Raw genomic sequence first — 17,447 nt, 5'->3', positions numbered from 1 at the left:
GGCTGGAGATAGGGCCACAGGTCTGTTAACCCGACCCCGCCGGTCACCCAGCTACGGCACGGCAGGCACCGGCCCGCGCAGCCGGAGCACCCCTCGCCCTCACCGCGCGGCGCCATGTTGGCTGCCGGGGGGCCTGAGGCACCTGCAGATCAAACCTGCGGGCTGGCGCCCCGCCGCACGCCTTGAACGCTTTGCCTCGCTTCGCACCAGCCGGGGACAGCCCCACGTCAAGCCCCGCTGCCTCCTCGCTGAGCGGGCTCCGCGCACGCCGCGATGGCCCCAGCAGGAGCGACCTCTGAGGGCCCGAGCGGCCCGCGGCTGGCCCGCCGGCAGCTCCCCTCAGCCCGCGCGGCGGGAGGTGGCGGCGCGGCACCACCCCGGGGCGGGCCCGGCCCGGCGCATGCTCCGCAGGCGGGCTCCGCCGCCGTGCCGGGACCGCCGCCCTGCCGCTGCCGAGCGCCCGCCGGCTCCGCTCTCGGACAGCACCGGGCCGGGCCCTGCCGCCCCGCCAGCGCTGCGGCTGAGCGGAACGGCCGCCCCGCACTCCCCTCACGCCGGCTCGGCGCGACGGAGGCGGTGAGTGGGGCCGGGGGGGGCTGCCGCGCCCCTCGGCCGGGCCCCTGGGCTGAGGGGAGCCGGGGAGGGCGGTGCGGGCGGCGGGCGCTTTTCCTGAGGGAAGCTGCCGAGATGGCCGACGGCGCGGGGGCGGCCTGAGGCTTCCCGGGCTCAGCGCGGCGGCCGGGCCCGGGGCCGCTGGGTTTCCCTCGGCGGTGGGGGGCCGGCGCCTGGGCTGGGGTGCGGGGCTGTGGGCTCCCCTGAGCGGTGAGGGGCCTGGGCTGGGGTGCGGGGCTGTGGGCTCCCCTGAGCGGTGAGGGGCCTGGGCTGGAGTGCGGGGCCGCTGGGCTCCCCTCGGCGATGAGGGGCCGGCGCAGCATGGGGTATATGAGCCGAAGGGAGTTTCAGAGCCATGTTGTGGCGTGGGGGGGGGGCAGGTTTGGTGATGGGAGGAACGGGAATGAAATAACTTCGGTTCTGCCCGCGGATGGGAAAGGGTGAGGTGAAAAAATATCGCAGGTGCTCCTGAGTGAGCTCAGATCCCCTGTGCTTGGTCTCTGTTGTGACTGGAACTGCATAGAGATACTGCTGCCTTGCCCTTCTGTGCAAATTAAGGGCTTGGAAAAATTTATTTGGGCTAGCTGTCAGTCTGGCATCTGTTCCTGTATGAGGGATAAAGACACTTTTTGGACATCTCTCAGCCCCCGTCTGTAGGTGCTCCTTCCCCTAAGGGTGGGGACAGCTGCTATGCAGGCAGGCAGGTCACCCATCGGCTGGATATCCATCACACGAAGGGACAAGCAGGCATGTGGAGCAGGTAACCTGGCATTTGGAATGTTGCGCCTACTTTCCACCTTCTCCAGACACCTAAAAACATAATTCTGCTGTACGTGGTGTGAAAACAATTATTATGTTGTTTGGATAATCCTGTTGAGTTGGGATTTTCAAGATCTGTATAGAAAGGACATACATAAGGAGAATCAGGACGCAAAAGCTTGAAGCATGTCAACCATGGAGGTTGATGGCAGAGACAACATGGCAGCCACTCGGTGTGGCAGGAGAGGCTGGACCCACCTCTATTTAAACAGGCATTGAATCTGTGCTTAGGAGGGTGGGGCGGTGCTGGGGAAGCATGTGGCTAATGGGGTGGCCACTCCAATGGATTAGGGATGGGGGGATGTATTTTGAAGCATAGAGACCTGAAGGGCAGATAAGTGCAGTACAAGAAAGTTGGTTTTTTTTTTTTTCATTGTTTTTGGTGGTGGTTTTCTTGGGGGGAGATGGAAGTAATTCAAAGTTGCATTGGTGTTTAAACTTAACTCCAGTTAGCTCAGTTTAACTCTTGCTTGTAAAAGTTTCTCTGCAGTTTTCTTCTTGAGCAGAATGTATCTATGTTGGTACCATTTTATTCTTGACTGCTGGAGCTTGATATTAAGTTCAGTTTTGACCATATATGGGGAGTAGTAGGCATTTCCTCCTGGCACTTGTTTTTAAAACACACAGGAAGTTGCACCTTGATCTGGGTTTGTGCTAGGTGACACAGAGACAGGTGCTTTGAAATACAGAGCCAGTTAAGGACATGCTGCTCATGTCTGAGCAAACAGCAGATCGCATCAGGCTCTTGCTGTCATTTGCGGTGTTGAAAGTTAATGATTACAGGCAGATTTTAGAAGTGTTTTTCTCGGTACATTTTTAGTGATACAGTTCTCCTTAAATACCTTACTTGTTTAAGTATCTGCAAGCTGTTTGCCCCAAAGCCCAGTGGAACAGAGAATATACTATGCTCCTGCAGAGCAAAACTGCAAATGTTTGACCTTTGGGAAAGATTAGGTGAAAGCTTTGTAAAAAGCCAGGGTGAGTGGGTTTAAATTTGCACAAAAATATAAACACAGAACTGGAGCAACTTTTAGTTTGCGAACTCCTGGAAGTAGCTGTACTGCAAAAATCATTATTTGTTTCAAGGTGGCCTTGTTTGAAAGGCAGCTCCTGTAATTCTTGAACTGTTCAAGCATATGCTGTTTCTATGTGTCCGAATGAACTTGCGTGTTCGATGAGTTTATTAAAAAAACAAATGGGAAGCAAGATCTGGAGAGAATATCTACTACAAAAGCTTTGGAAAGTAGACCTGTTTCAATTGCAAAGCAAAAAGCTGAAGTGTACATGAACAGTCACTGGACAGACTCAGTGGTGAAAATCAACATACCTTTTAAACTCTTTTTCCTTAGCCAGAGTTTGCAATTTAAACTTTAATTCTTTTACTTTACCTCTTGGGGGACTGGAAGTAAGCCAGGGTTCTGGGCTGGAAGAATAAGCACTACTAATTCAGTAAGCTTAGCTGGACGCTTCTGTAGCAGTTCACGACCTTGCAAATAAAAGACTGAATTCACAGAAACTAGCTTCCCTTTTTTTGTGTAGAGGGGAAAAATCTTTCCGTTTTCATAGGCAGCATCCTGACAGTGATGCCCGCAGTTGCGGGCAGGAAGATTTCACCTCTTTCCTACCATGTGCCTCCCCATCCTCCCTCAATCTGGAGGTGAAACACCTTTTTCTCCTTGGCACCTTGCTGCTGCCTGACTTGGTATGAGGAAGAGAGGTTCAAAATACAACACCAACCCAAATGGAGAACCCTTGAAACTGTGCACTTTGTTGGGTATGAATTGCTCTGTGTTTACATAAAGAGGAGGGTGTTTGAATTGTTTTGAGAGGTTAAAGCTTTTACACATAAAAACAAACCCTTAAGACTGATTTGTATTTAGATGTGAAAAAGATTGTTATGAGAAGCTACGAACCAGAAAGCATGCTGAGAAGCCAGGTTATGAAGACTGAGCTGGGTTCCTGACTCGTCTTGTGTCCAACAGCAATTAAAAGTGACAAAATGTTTTCTTCTGGACAATAAATTGGCAGTATTCAAGTTGTTCTTCTGTAGCGTGTCCAACAGTTTGCGATTTCTTAATGATCGGTTATTATTTCTGTAAACACATCCAGAGTTGCTGTAGATCTCTAAAGCACTTAAAATGCAATTAGCTTTCAGGTATTGGTAATAGCAAGCACTTGCCAAAGTGATAGAAAATGGCTTTTACAGTTCAAGCACATGATTCAGTCAGTTAGTGCTCAAAGCCTGCCTTTTGCAAAGAAAACTTTTTCATGGACTGATACTGCTCAGTTTTGCTAGCAGGGTGAGATAAATAATGTTGGAGCTCATCAGGAAAGTGGAAACTCAAAAGAACGGCATTTTGGGTGTTTGATAGCTAAATTGTTAGACCTATCTGTTGCTGCAGTATATGAAGTGACAGACTGGGGGGTGTTATTCTGCTCATCACTTGATGTCTTTATCAGACCTTCAGGTACCTTGTCCAGTATTTGTTTTCCCTGTTCACCTGATCCTTCCAAAACCCTGAAACAATGCTAAAAAGTGCTAGGTTACTGGAAAAAGAAGTTGATGATGGTTCTTTTGGGCAAATTGGTTGCAGTTTCTCTTCATTGAGAGTGAGGAAGTGTGATTTAGTGGTTTTAATGTCCTGGCCTGTTGAAAACAGGTGGATTTTTAAGGAACAGGTCCTGACATTTTTCTTTGTGCTGAAGGGTTTATAAAAGTACAGACAGTTTTGCTGGCTAGAGTAAGTCTCATTTTTTCCCTGAACTGGTTATATAAGTGTAACATAAGTTGCATAACTGACATAAGAACTGAGCTACAAGGAACTGGAAGAGCAGCTTCTACTTGGAAGGAGGGTAGTCTGTACCACTCATATTACACATCATTAGCTTTTACCATCCTCTGACACTGTATGAGTTGTTTGATAAGTGGTGTGAATATGGTTCTCTGCATGTTATGTGATTATGATCACACTTTAAAACAGCTGACCCATAAAATTATTCTGTTAGATTATTATTTTTTTTTTCCCTGCAGGATGTGAAAGGTAAGATAGGAAATAAAGGAAAAGAACTGGAAGTTGATGGAAAAGCAGAGAATGTATACATCATCCTGAGCTATGGAGCAAGGTGGTGGTGAAAGTCTGGGAAAAATCAAGTTGGAGTTTTTGTTTGAGGAGGAACTTGCCTGCAAGGTTAAGATTCTGAACAAATGCAGTTATAGCTACCAAAGAATAGGAAAATTGTATTGGAGTAAATGCCTTGGTGTTACTATTGATTCTGCTTCGTCAGCAGTTCTGACAATAAAGAGTCCTCCAGAAATACCAAGTCACGGTTCTGCTGTAGCTGTGGATGAGCAGCAAGGGCTTGCTAGTAAAGAACAAACTTTTACAAGGTATCTGGCTTCAAGAAATACATGCGTTTATGATGGATGAATCTAGCGGCTTTGCTTTGTGAAGTCTTTTGGACTTGTATTTGAAGCCAGTCTGTTATGTAGAGGAGGGTCTGCTAATGGAATAAATTCAGTATTTAATGCTGTGTTCTCTGACTTTTAAGGCACATAGGATTTACCATGAGTCAAGACTTCGGTTGCCTCTGTGTGTAGTGGAGGAGGGGACGGGAAGGCTCACAAAGATAAGGAGTCAGTCTGCTGGTGGATAAGCATGTAATGCAGCATTTGAGGAGTATAGAACCCTTGAGGTGTTTTAATCTCAGCTGTGTCACTGGCCAGTGCCTGACTTTGGCTGAACAACCTGTTTATTCCTTCAACACATTTCTCCTCCACTCTCCTGGAAATGTTGTGTTCCCTCCCCAGTCCTCAAAGGCTTAATTCTCTTTAAACACAAAATCTAAGTGACCACGGCTACTCCTGCTTCCAGGAGAAAACTCCTAAAGGAAAATTTGCACATTCCTCAGACTGTGGTACACTATCTCCCTTTTTTGCAGAGTGGATCTCAGAGTGACCCTCGCTTGTTGAGCCACTGATATACATCAATATACTGCAAGTTTTAGCAGTTTTGTACACCAAGTGCCATTTAAACTGTTCCTCGAGTGTTTTGTTTCAGGTCATTTTCAGCTATTTGAGGACTGAGTGGAGTCTGGATTGCCCATCAGGTGGCCCAGTTGGAATTTAGCAGGGTATTGAATTACTTAATTTTATTAGCAGTATTCCTAATAATTACCTTTCAGTCTGGGGCATATTCTGTCAAAATAAGTTTGTTGGCCTTCCACTTCAGATCTTTTAAACTACTTAGTTTCACTGGTTGGAAGTTGCGATTGAGGTAATATTGACTCATGCTATTTAGAACAGGAAAAAAATTCTTGTTCAGCCTGGGAGGTTGTACCTAGATCTGTGAGAGCTACTGTGCCTAGGGCTGTGCTGGAGACAGCAGTTCTTGAAAAAAAAATCCTTACACCTTTCATGTCAGAGGAAGGACTAACTTAAGCCTTCTACTTTTTTATATAAGGAAAACAAAGCAGAATGCTGGATCATCATGCTAGGTCTGTGACTTGAGAGGGGAGTGAGAGGAGAGGGGACACTTGCAAAAAATTTGTATGCAGACTGAATTTTTGAGGAAATTAATTTGGCGGAACTTACTTTTATACTTATTTTGATACACTAGCAGCACAAGAGATACATTAAGCAAAACAAACCTTAAAAGCCTTGGCACTTGTACTGTCTACATAACTTGCTGTTGCTTGCCATCCATAAATACCTGTCTCTACTCCTCTGGATTTTACCAGAGTGTGATAACAAATTCAGAGCAGGCTGTTTGTTTGGTTTTTATAAAGCTATATTAGTTTTTAGGGCATTAGATGTTTAAGGGGAAAAACACCATAAGTACAAAAGGTACTGTCTAGCTTAAGCGTTGCATTAGGCTCAGTATTTTGTATTTAAATCTGCTATTTTAGTTGGGTTGTTTCTGTTGTCCCTAGGGTATCAAGCGCTTGCACCTCAACTCAAGCTGGTGGCCGCCTGCATGGAAAGAAAGTGTGGCCACTCAGTTCTGAGGTTTCTGATGAAGAATAACTATAAGCTGGCATTTGGAGTTTACTTATGGTTTTCTTATACACAGAGTGTCTTTCGTGTTTACTGCAGATGCACAAGAAATAACCTTTCACTTCCTGAATGTTTCTGCATTTCACTTTTCCTCAAAGTATGGCAAAACAAATGCTAATAATTTTGAAATTGCCAGAGCCCACCTGTTCAGAGAGTTTAAAAGTTCAAAAGGAACCAGACAGTTAAGTCAGCGAGCCTGACCTGTATGTATCAGCCTCTGTTGTCACCCTTCACAGCTCTATTAACTGTGCTGAAGCACTCTCTTCTACAGGACTTATCCTCTCCCCTGAGAACAAAAGATTACACATTCACTGTTTACCTTTTTGCTTTTTCCTGCTATTGATTTCTGTTGCCTTTGTATTAAACTGTGGGGTTTTTTTTTTCTTCATTTGAATCTTCTGTCCTTCTTTCTTGTTCTTTAGACTTAAGCTGAAGGAAGAAAAAGGTTCATTTGACTTCACTAATTGAAGTAACAGCTGCAATGCTGAACCTTAGCGCTTGCTGCCTTCCAGTTTCTAATGGTAAAGTCTATTTGGTCTGTAGGCCATAATGGACCGCACGTTCTTCTGAAACTGTGTTATAGCCTTGTAACTTTTTCTCACTGTTTTCCTATTAGAAACATCAGTGCCTGGCTTGGGCAGGGAATGGCTGAAAACGTGTTTTATTTGGTTGTTACATATTGATTTTTAGAAAGCCTCTTAAAAACTCTGTCCCCTAAAGGTAGGGAATAGTCAAGAGTTCATCCAGTCTCTGCAGAGTGCTGGTATAGTCAGAGAAGAGGGGCCTGTCTGATGCCCATTTGTTTGTAGGGTCATAACTCTTCATTGCCAAGAAAATGTCTGTTTGTGTTCATGCTGCTGCATCATTGCCCTCATGAAGGGAATGTAGAAGTTGTGTTTAGTGATGATACAGAACAGACCCCCATAGCCCACTGAATGTGTTGTACATATGTGCAAATCACTAGCGCAAGCATTGCCAGCTGGGATTTTCACCTGGAAGCCTTTGTCTTAACACCAGCATCACCTAGAAAAAAAACCAACTTGTGTTGTTTTATACGAGCACTCATTTTAGTAGTAATTCATCGCTGTGAACAACTTTCTTACAAGTGTGGAATTGTTTAGTACAGGAGAGCCTGGGTTTGATTTCACTGTCAAGGGCACAGGTGGTGAGTGAAAGGACATACAGGGATAGCTGACTTAAAAAGCTTCATTTTACAAAAGAAGAACAGCTATCTTCTGCCAAGTCTAAAAAAAAAAAAAGTCCTGCGGGTTTTACAGTCCTTTCAGCTTCCTGTACATGTGACTTACACCGCCACCAAGTTACATCCATATAAGCAAGATTCATCAGCAAACGGAAGGCTTGCTTTGCTTAAAAAAAGGTACCTTTAAGTCTTGAGTAGTCAGTATATGCCAGCACAGCCTTAAACAACTAAAACCCATGATACTGGTCACAGTAGCTTAGCTGTGTACAGATTAACTGTTTGCTCCTTGTTGGTACTACCTAGAAGTTTATCTTGCAATGAAAGTGTGTGGTATCTCCAGGTTTCATCTCACCATGTTCTTACAAGTTTGCTGTCAAATTAAGTGAAAAAGTTTTCTTAGTTTATGCTGTGTGTGGAGGGTTTCACATTGCAGGTCACAGCAGCACTGTTAAGGCACTCCTGTTGTGGCATGTCATTCCTTTGGTTGAGCAATTGGCATACTCTGATGGATACCTCTTCCAGCTCAGAGGACTTCTCATCAGCTGCCTCCTCTGCTTTCCTCAGGGATGTGTGAACTTGGACACTGGTGTGAAAATCCTGCTTAAGAAACACCAGTATACTTTTAAGTAGAGGCAGTGTGACTTCTTCATATAGCCCAGCACACACAAAATAGTTCTCTAGACCCGACTTGCACCACGGCATATACCTATTAACATGCTCTGTGTGCCATTTAGCATGCAGAGAAGCATTTATGTAGAACCACCCTCTCGCTCTGTATGCTTGGAGAATTAATTTTACATGGCGAGGGCAGGACCTGTCAACCTATAGGACTCTGCCTCTTCAGGGAGAGAAATCTGGATTGCTCATTACCTTCACCTCTGCTATGCTGGCACAACCTCTTTGCGTGTCTTGTGATTGTTTCATGCTTTCTCTGATGAATACATTTCTTAAGGCTGTTTAAATCCATTATATCTTTGTTACTTAACTGCTTGATAAAGTTTAATTAGCAGTTAATGTAAACTGCTATGCTTGTTAGTGTACGTATATGTGCTAACTCCCATTTGTCTTTAGTTCCACACAAGTTCAGTTTCTCACAGATAGATCAGTGCATATCAGTGAAGCTGAGTAATTACATAAAGAACTTGATTTGTCCCAAGCTTTGTGGTGAGTTCAGCCTTTAAAATACAGCTGAGATGCAAACCACCATCTCTTCCTGCTAATTTTGCCAAAGCTGGCAAAGGCTTTTCTTAGAACTGCAACTTTTTTCATCACTCCATCTGGAAATGCAATTTACCACACGTTTCAGCTCACATATATAAAGCAATTAGATCAGCACTTGTTCTGCTTTCAGGCCAAGACAGCTTGCTCATACCTATGTAACCACTTGAGCTGTACCATCCCTGAGTTGTTCACTGCTCCCTTTTTGTTGAAAGGTACTGCCGCTCTCCCCACAGCTGAACCATGTACGCTTTCTTTTTTTGCCAGAAAGGCTGGTAAACTAACACCTTTACCAGGCTCTGCTGCCTGTACAAAGCATGTACATCTGCTCACAGCCAAAGTAGTTTTAGAAATGTTTTAGGGTATGGCCTAATGACTGAATGATGCTTTAAAAGAAAATCCTTTCTTTTAGATCTTAAAAGCAGTGGAGGTCAGCAATTTTCCCAGACCATTTCAAGGTATTTGTTTTTCAAAATCTATTGTTACTCAGTTTCAGAGGCAGAGAAAGTTAGGAGTAGTTTAATTAGCAGGCAAGACTGATATAGCAATCCTAATCTTGGAAACAAGTACATGCTTGTGGGCCTACAAAGCTATTCTACTGGTTTTAATGGGGCTTCTTATGGTGTGTACTCATAAGGGCACAGCCTACAAACACTAACATATAATTCACAGAGTCCCAACCACACACTTAAGAAGAAGCCAAGTATCTTCGATCTCTTTGTTAATAGAGGATAATTTTTCTCGACTTACTTTAGAATCAGGCTGTTAATGGTAGGGAATATGGCATAGTTCTGCAGAAAAGCAAGCAGTCTGCTCCATGAACATCCCATTATAAAATGTGGTGAAGGGGTAATTCCCTTTCTTTCATCTGTCTCAAGTCTTGCCCGTAATAAGGGATGAGCTATAAAATGTCTTTTAAAGGGTAGGAGTAAAAGGTACCTTATTGGGAATTTGACCTGAGGAGTCAATGCGGAGAAGCCTAGTGTGATGGATGTGCTTCAGTAGGAGGCATTCTGCAATAAATAGTTGATGACTTAGAAATGCTGTTGTAGAGTTCTGTCTTGATTTTGCATGCCGACTCCTGCATCAGATTTTCTGAATTTATAGCTGAGGTGTATCTTCCTGGTTTGATTTGCATTTGAGCCTGTTAATTTCCAGAAGCTGTGACCTTACAAATTAATTGGTATGTTTTTTTGTGTGTGAGCATGAGTAATGTAAGGGTGAGTGGGGGCCCAGTCCAGTTAATTTTGCAGTAATTCAATGTTTTTTCCTCTTTTATGTTATGATTTTATAGCTGTGGTCTTGTTCTAAGTCAAAGGGGCTGGATTTAGGGAAAGAAAAATAATTTAATCCTGATTAGTTTTTTATAAGGCACCATGTCATCTTATGCTTAAGAAAACAAATAACGTTTTTAATTTTTTAAACAGTTTTGAAACAATTATTTCACAATCAAGAGGCTGGAGCATCCTTCCTTGAACACTTTAGTACTGTGAGGGTGGTCAAACACTGGACCAGGCTGCCCAGAGGTGTTGCCTGCAGAGAGATGAACAGCCTAAGTGGGGACATCCCGGGCAGCCTGCTCCCACCACCCCTGCCTGAGCAGGCAGTCTCAAGAGGTCCCTTCCCGCTTCAGCCATTCTGTGGCATGGAAGTTGTGGTTTAATAAAATTAACAACTCTGTATGTCCATTTTTAATTTAATTCTGTAGTTGGATTTATTGCCAGATTAAATTTGTGTGTTTCAGTCCTCTAAAAAAACCCAACCGATAATAACTAGTAAGGAATGGCTTGCTCGGAATATCTGGTATGTGTATTCTGTTTCCCTTGCCACATCTTTGTTCTCTTGTTACAATAAATAGAAAAGAATCGACAAGATTTAAAAATGGTGGGTTTGGCTTTTGTAATTCTCAATTAAACTTTCATCATTCCTAGCTAAAATTGCAGGGTGCCTCTTTCAGGGTTTTTGACAAAAGTATTTTTTGGGAGTCTAGGTTAAGTATGTGGTGGTAACTAGCAGAAAACAAAGTTTAAAGCAGCCTAAATGAAGTCCTTTGCCATGGTTTCAGTGACTTCTGGTCACAGTCCATTAGGTCTCAGAAATTCTTGAGACAAAAAAAAAAAGTGGTATGGTATTTCTGATGTGTTTGACACTTAACAAATTGTGTCTTCTATTATCATCAAAGAAAAAAACCAGAGCAGTTTTTCTGTATCTCTCTTGAATCTCTTAGGTGTACTTTTGCTTCCTTGCTATGATAGACAAGGAAATAGTGGCACACAGATTTCTCTCTCTTTGCAGATGTTAGGAATTTAATTTTACTCACAGTGATTTTGTAGAAAAGGCTTGTGGCCTTTTTGCTCATGTGTGAGGTGACTTTGCTCATGAGTGTTTTTTGCATGTCTTGTTCCACTAGACTTTCAGATTTTCAGAAGAGATTGAGAGATTAATTGTACACTGAATGCTGGAGGGGAGGAGTGAAAAGGCTATATGTTCTTGTTGGAAGCCAATGGATGCTGAGAGCCAGCTTTCTGGTGGCTTGGTAAGAAAACAGAAGATGAGAAATTTGAGGTTCTTGTAACTGTAGGTGTCATGTATTTTTTTAAAAAAAGTAAAATTGTACATGAGCCATTTTGACAAACATTATTGAGAATCCATCTTTCTGCTTAAGCACTTGTGGTTTGAGTGGAACGGGCATAGTGTGAGCATCCTTGTTCCATGTGGGTGAAGATCCTGCCAGAGCAGAAGCTGTTAAATATATCTCCAGAGATGATCTCCCATCCTGAGTGGTGGCATAAGACATGTGTTGAAGTGGAAAGGAGAAATTGTGGGGAGTGCTGAAATCCCCTCTTCCTCCCCCACTTTATGCCTCAGAAGCCTGCAAGGATGGAGTACTGCTGTAGGTTTATCAGCTGGCTTTGAGTGTGGTCTGTGTAATCCTCAGGATTGTCCAGAAATGGTGCCAGAAGCCTCCAGCACAGCGATCAGGGAGATGTTTGCTGGATGGGTTGTGTGTTGTGGTGTTAGTCATCTTGATGCACAGACATGGAAGTGACAAGTTCTGTACTGTTGACTTGTTGAATGTCTATAGACCAACAGCATACTGGGTTTTTTTAAGTTTGTTTCCCCTTAAGAATGAGGGAAATACTTTTTTTTCTATTTGCATAGAAAGACTGTGTCTAGAATGGTATAGAGAAGTGCAGTAGACATGTTTTTAACTGCAAAAACCCTTGCATATTAGAGATAACCACTAAATATGTGCAGAAGTTACATACATAAAAATAAATGTTGGTGTTCTGTTTTCTGGTTAAGTACAATTTATGTGCATTTATCCATTTGAGATACTGAACCGATTTTACTTTGCAACATAGAAGTAGACACCAAGGTAGAAGTGCAGCATGGTTACAGCCAGATTTCTAGGTTGTTAGACACAGGGAAAGATTTTGATGGCTTGTTTGAAAAATGGGGTCTGTCTGCTGTGAAGTTCGTATGATAACTCTCAGATTGCTTAAGAAAACTGCTGGAGGGGTGATATATATCCAAGTTACTACAGGAATTGCAGATATTTTTTCTAAAAAATAAAAGGTTGTAGAGATCACTTGTAACTAATTTCTGTGAGTTTTCTCTGAAGTCTAGTTAACTTTTCAATACAGAGATATGCCTAACGTGACTAATACCTGTTGCAAATTTATTGATACGCAATTTCAGTGTGTTAAGATACAAGAACAGGTTTTTTGACTAGCTTTTAAAATGTGAAACTAGCCAAGCATTATGATTCTTCTAATATGTTGATGAATTTTGAGTCAGTTTTTCACTGGGATAACAGCCTTCTGGCAATTACAGTGACTTAGGGCAGTGGTTTGGAGTGAAGCTGCTAGTCTTCCTAAAATCCATGAAGCTTCTGTAAATGCTGAGGAATGCCTGATGTGGTATTGCTACTTTTTGTAAGGGCTGGACAGTTTAAGACTGGGGATGTTTGTATGTTAGGTCAAACCAACAACACAGTAAAATTTGAAAGAGGTTTTGTTGTTAAGATTCCTGCATGTTAACTTGCAATTCAATTTCTAAGTTGCTTTTAAGGACAGAAAAAAGGAAGTACTTTTATGGCTAAGAGTATTTCGAGCTAAGGCTTAAGTAGCCATCTTGTACTGCCGGAGCTAACAGGCTGTACTTGGCAGTTAGTGTATGCCCCATGTGCCTTCTGGTTTTATTTCTCATTATTTTCTGCAGAAGTGCATGTGCTTTAACAGACAAATTTGCTCCCCAAAGCTTTTTTCCTCTGAGTATTTGTAGGAAGCGTTGCTTGCTACAGTTAAATATTTGTTGCCCAGAATAGCTGCACTGCTGTATTTGCAAATTGTCTAGCTGCAAAGCTTGAGCGAAGCATGAAATGCCCAGCTGCTTTTTGAAAGTTCCTTTTCTCCATAGTTTTTAATTTTGAGATCCAGGCTTTGGAACTCTTAATTGTAAAACATCCAGTTCCATCACAGTGTATAAAACCAGGGGAGAGATGTGATTTAAAGTTCCTCAGATTTGCCTCTCTCCTTCTCTTCTTTTTTTTTTTCTCCTTTTGTCTTTCCTAATTTCCTGGCAGTGGTGTTTTACTGGAGGACCTCTCTGGTAGCCTTTCCTTTTCAGCTGTATTCACTCTTCTGTGTTTTCTCATTTGTGGAAGTATGAAAAGGAGTACACTGTCTGTGAAGCTACTCTCTGTTTAGTTGAAGTTAGAACTGACTCTTTGCAGCAAATAGTTGATTTTAACTTTACACACACACGCCCCCCAAATTCAGAAGATTTTGTCTCATGGTCTCGACGCAAAATGTGTTGTTAGTTCTGGTATCAAGTTCAAAAGGGGAAATACGAAACCCCAATTCTAGAGCACAGTTCCTGTTTTTCTGACTTGACAGTTTGAGCTCAGACTTCATTACTGCTAGTTTTTGTTAGTTTTGGAAGCAGTCAAATGCTATTTGATAGTTAAGCAAATGGGTCAGTCTGGGCATAACATTTATCTGTCCTCTCTTCTCAGTTATGCTGAAAACATCCCCCACACATGTCATGTTACGCTTTTCCTAGCAAATAATAGAAGAAAGTTATAATTTTTAAGGCTAGCATATCCTAACATAAGAGAAAAAGTAACTATGAATAATTCACAAATAAGGTACCTAATAGAGTAGTGCAAATACAGCACTCAGCGACTTGGGACTTGTGTAAAATAGGAAGTATTTTTATTAATTCTGTCAGGATAGTGATTCTCCTTCTGCATTTTCTTTTCCCTTGATGTCTGAAAAAGCCACTCAACCCCTAAAGAAACATACTATTGTTGTTTTGTCAATGAGAAGTGAAGATGTAATAAAAACTTGACATAACTTCTGAAGGATATATATGCTGATTAACTATATGAAGTTGCTTTGCTACCACTGGCTTCTCTCCTTCCTTTTGTCATTTTCTTTCTGATCTCTTTTAAGGCATGAGCATAAAAATTAAGTTATTTGGGTCAGTGGAAATTACTGCAGATCTGGCAAAGACTTTGCTCTACATGATTTTTAAGCACATAAAAATAGTTCTGGAGGGCTAGTTATTTATATAAAATATACAGGATCACATATTGCCACCTATAGTGTATATGTAGTATTAAACAGATTGTAACTGATAGCTGATTAGCCTGATTAGTCTTGATTAAATTGTACATAGAATCATAGAATTGCAGAATGGTTTGTTTTGGAAGGGACCTTGAAGGCCATCTAGTTCCAACCCCCTGCCACGCTTCAGGGATACCTTCTGCTAGACCACGTAGCTCTAAACCCCATCCAGCCTGGCCTTGAACCCTGCCAGGGATGGGGCATCTGCAGCTGCTCTGGGCAACCTGCTCCACTGTCCTCACAGTAAAGAATTTCTTCCTAATATCTACCCTAAGTCTACCCTTTTTTAGTTTAATACATCTATTATGAAGGTTTTGTAATGGCTTTTCCGTTCCTCTCTGATGTTTTGATGGTAAATGTACAGTTGAAGTATAAAAGTTACAAACTTAACTGTCTGGAAATTCCCTATATGTAACCACTAGTTCCTGTAAACTCCAGTAAATAAGACTAAGGCTTGCTTTAGAAGGGTTTTTCTCTGATTTTTTGGGTGGTTTGAACAAAGACTGCCAGAGAGACTGCATTCAGAAAGCCTGTCCACCCAATTTGTGGGTTTCTAGGAGGATGATCTTGTTAGAGGGCGTCTCTGTGTGGCTGCAGCTAGGAGGGAGAGAGGGTAAGGAAGTATTTTGTGAAGCGAGATGCTTGGTAGTTGCCTGTCAGACTTTTTGAGACTGATTTAAGCATGACAGCCCTTTAATTTCTAGTCTTTTTTGATGTTGGCTTTCAGTCCTTTTGCAGCATAATCCTGTGAATCATTTACTTAGAAATGATCACTGAAGGCTGAAAAAACATGTAGAAAATTCTGATGAAACCTTAGTGTTGAGTATTGATGCATGTGACCCCTCCATCCTGGACATCTCAGTTGGCAGTGGCGTTGTCCAGTATGTAAAATAAGAGATGTTACAGTCAGCATGTGGAAGGTAGATAAGGCAAGAGGTACTTGGGGTGAGTCATAGACAGTTGAGTCAGTGTTAAAAGCAATTGAACAAGAGTGCCCCTGCTATTTTTAATATTTGCTTACTCACATTTACTGTACTAAGCTCTTTACAGGAAAGGCAGTTAAAAGCTGTAATAAGGTCTTAAAGCTACTTTTAATGGCAACAGCTTATTTTATTGATTTGGACTGACGTCTTCAGTCCTGCCTTTTCAGAGATTTTTAGTTCTTAGCATAATTCTTGTTCTGCTTGATGCTTCCAGAAGTACTGCAGTCCAGTATTCACAGCATTGCATCTGGACCTACGTGAATAAATTGGCAGAGGCCAAACCTTACAACCAGATCAGCAGTGGCACAACTGAAGCGATGAAGAGAGGTGGTGATGGAGTAGCTTGATAGTACATAGAGGTGCTTTTATATCTCATGAAGTGGAAGTCTCTTTCATAAGGGACTTGATTTAATATAGTAAAAAAAAATATTCCTGGGTTTTAGCCACTATGGAATATAAAAGTCGCAGCTTTTCTTTTGTAGAAGCCTGCTTTCAATTTACATAATCATTAGGGCGCTGCCCCTCCCCAGACAGCAGCATGTTTGGTTCGTGGATCTCTGATGACCCGTAAGCTGCACCCCTGATGCCCTTCTTTACAGATAGGGATAGTCTCTTCTTTACAGTGCTGACAGCTGTATTTGCAGGAGGAAGAAGTTTAGGAGGTTGCTTGGGGTGCACATGTGTGTCATGGAGTTCGGTGGTGGCTTCCTGTTTACTGCTGCTGAGTGAGGATTTGGGCTTGGGCCAGAGAAGGTGCAAGAGTGTGGCTTGTGGATTTGCTGTTACACTGGTTTGCCCCTGCCTCTCCCCCACCCTCCCTCTCACTAGCAAGATGTTGCAGAAATTACTGTAGCCATGGGTTGGGTTGTTTCTGCAGAGCAGCCGCAGAATCAATATGCTGGCTGGAAGTCGCTTTCTTTTCAGGCTGCTGAAAAAATTTCCCAGTGTGCAGCCAAGTTCCTTGAGCTTCGTGTTGGCACTGGAGCGGGGGAGGGAGATTGGGGTGACAGTTCTTCAGACCAGAGACTCTTTGGTTGAGTGTGGATAAACTGCGCCTGCTTGAGCTGTTGGAGCAGAGATAACTGTTGTTATCAGCCTCTTGGGAAGAAAGGCTGACTGTGGCATGTCCAGCTAGTATCTTGGGACTCGTCAGTGGGGAGGGGAGCGAAGCAAGACGGAATGATTTCTTGGTGTCGAGTCACAGCAGCAGCGTAATGGTCCTGCATCCAAAGCTGCTGTTGTGAGAGAGGCATCGGAAGAGAGGGAGGGAGAACTGCAGCTAAGCAATGTCCGCTGCTGTGTGCTCAAAAGAGCTGAAATAAAATTATACCTGGACCGAAAAGTGAATTGGCCGTAAACTTTTATGAAACTGCTCCTGGCCAAAACTGGACATTCAGAAACAGTGAGCTACTGTAAATTTTCATAATATAAAGACAGTACTGGGAATGCAGATAGGTTCCTGAAAATGAGGATAATACTCCTCTCATAATTTTTGTCTTTGAACAGACCTTGTAGCTGTGCTCTGAAGAGTGCCACTCGGTATTCTGAAATGTAGAGTATATATTACTCACACTTTTTTTTTTTGTCTTTCATACACTGTATAAGACTCATAGGAGGATGATTTTGTTGTTGAGGGGAAGATCACCAAGTTACCAGGCAGCAGCTGCAGAAATGGGGCAAGCAAATGTTTTCTAAAAAGAGAAATCAGTGAACTGTAAATAAACATGACATTATTCAGCCCTACCAGAAGTTTATAGAAGAGTTAAGTTGGATTGGTAAACCAGAAGAGGTTTAAGACTTTCTAAGCAGAAAAGTATTTGGACTGCCAGGTTGAAATTGTTGTGCAGGTTGAGATTCTGTGCGTTGTCACACCTCTATGTCAAATGCTAAGCGTAGTAGAGTCTGTCTGGGTACGGATGGGTGTAAAG

The 17,447-nt window shown here is 42.7% G+C and overlaps 1 protein-coding gene across 3 annotated transcripts in view; it reads left to right on the top strand.

The window, feature by feature from the left end:
• The first annotated feature begins 451 nt into the window (after positions 1 to 451).
• Positions 452 to 17,447, top strand: part of JAK1 (Janus kinase 1) — a 62,568-nt gene continuing 45,572 nt past the window's right edge. For 2 of the 3 annotated variants that reach the window (XM_040610631.1, XM_040610629.1), the window contains exon 1: positions 463 to 576. The gene's annotated coding sequence lies outside the window, so the exon portion shown is untranslated. Of the gene's footprint in view, positions 577 to 17,447 lie in introns of all 3 variants that reach the window. The other variant, XM_040610630.1, reaches the window with a different exon arrangement.

Source organism: Falco naumanni, chromosome 11 (genome assembly GCF_017639655.2).
Source record: "Falco naumanni isolate bFalNau1 chromosome 11, bFalNau1.pat, whole genome shotgun sequence".
Lineage (NCBI taxonomy): Eukaryota > Metazoa > Chordata > Aves > Falconiformes > Falconidae > Falco > Falco naumanni.
Note: the sequence above shows the minus strand (reverse complement) of the source record. Positions and strands in the feature narration are given on the sequence as shown.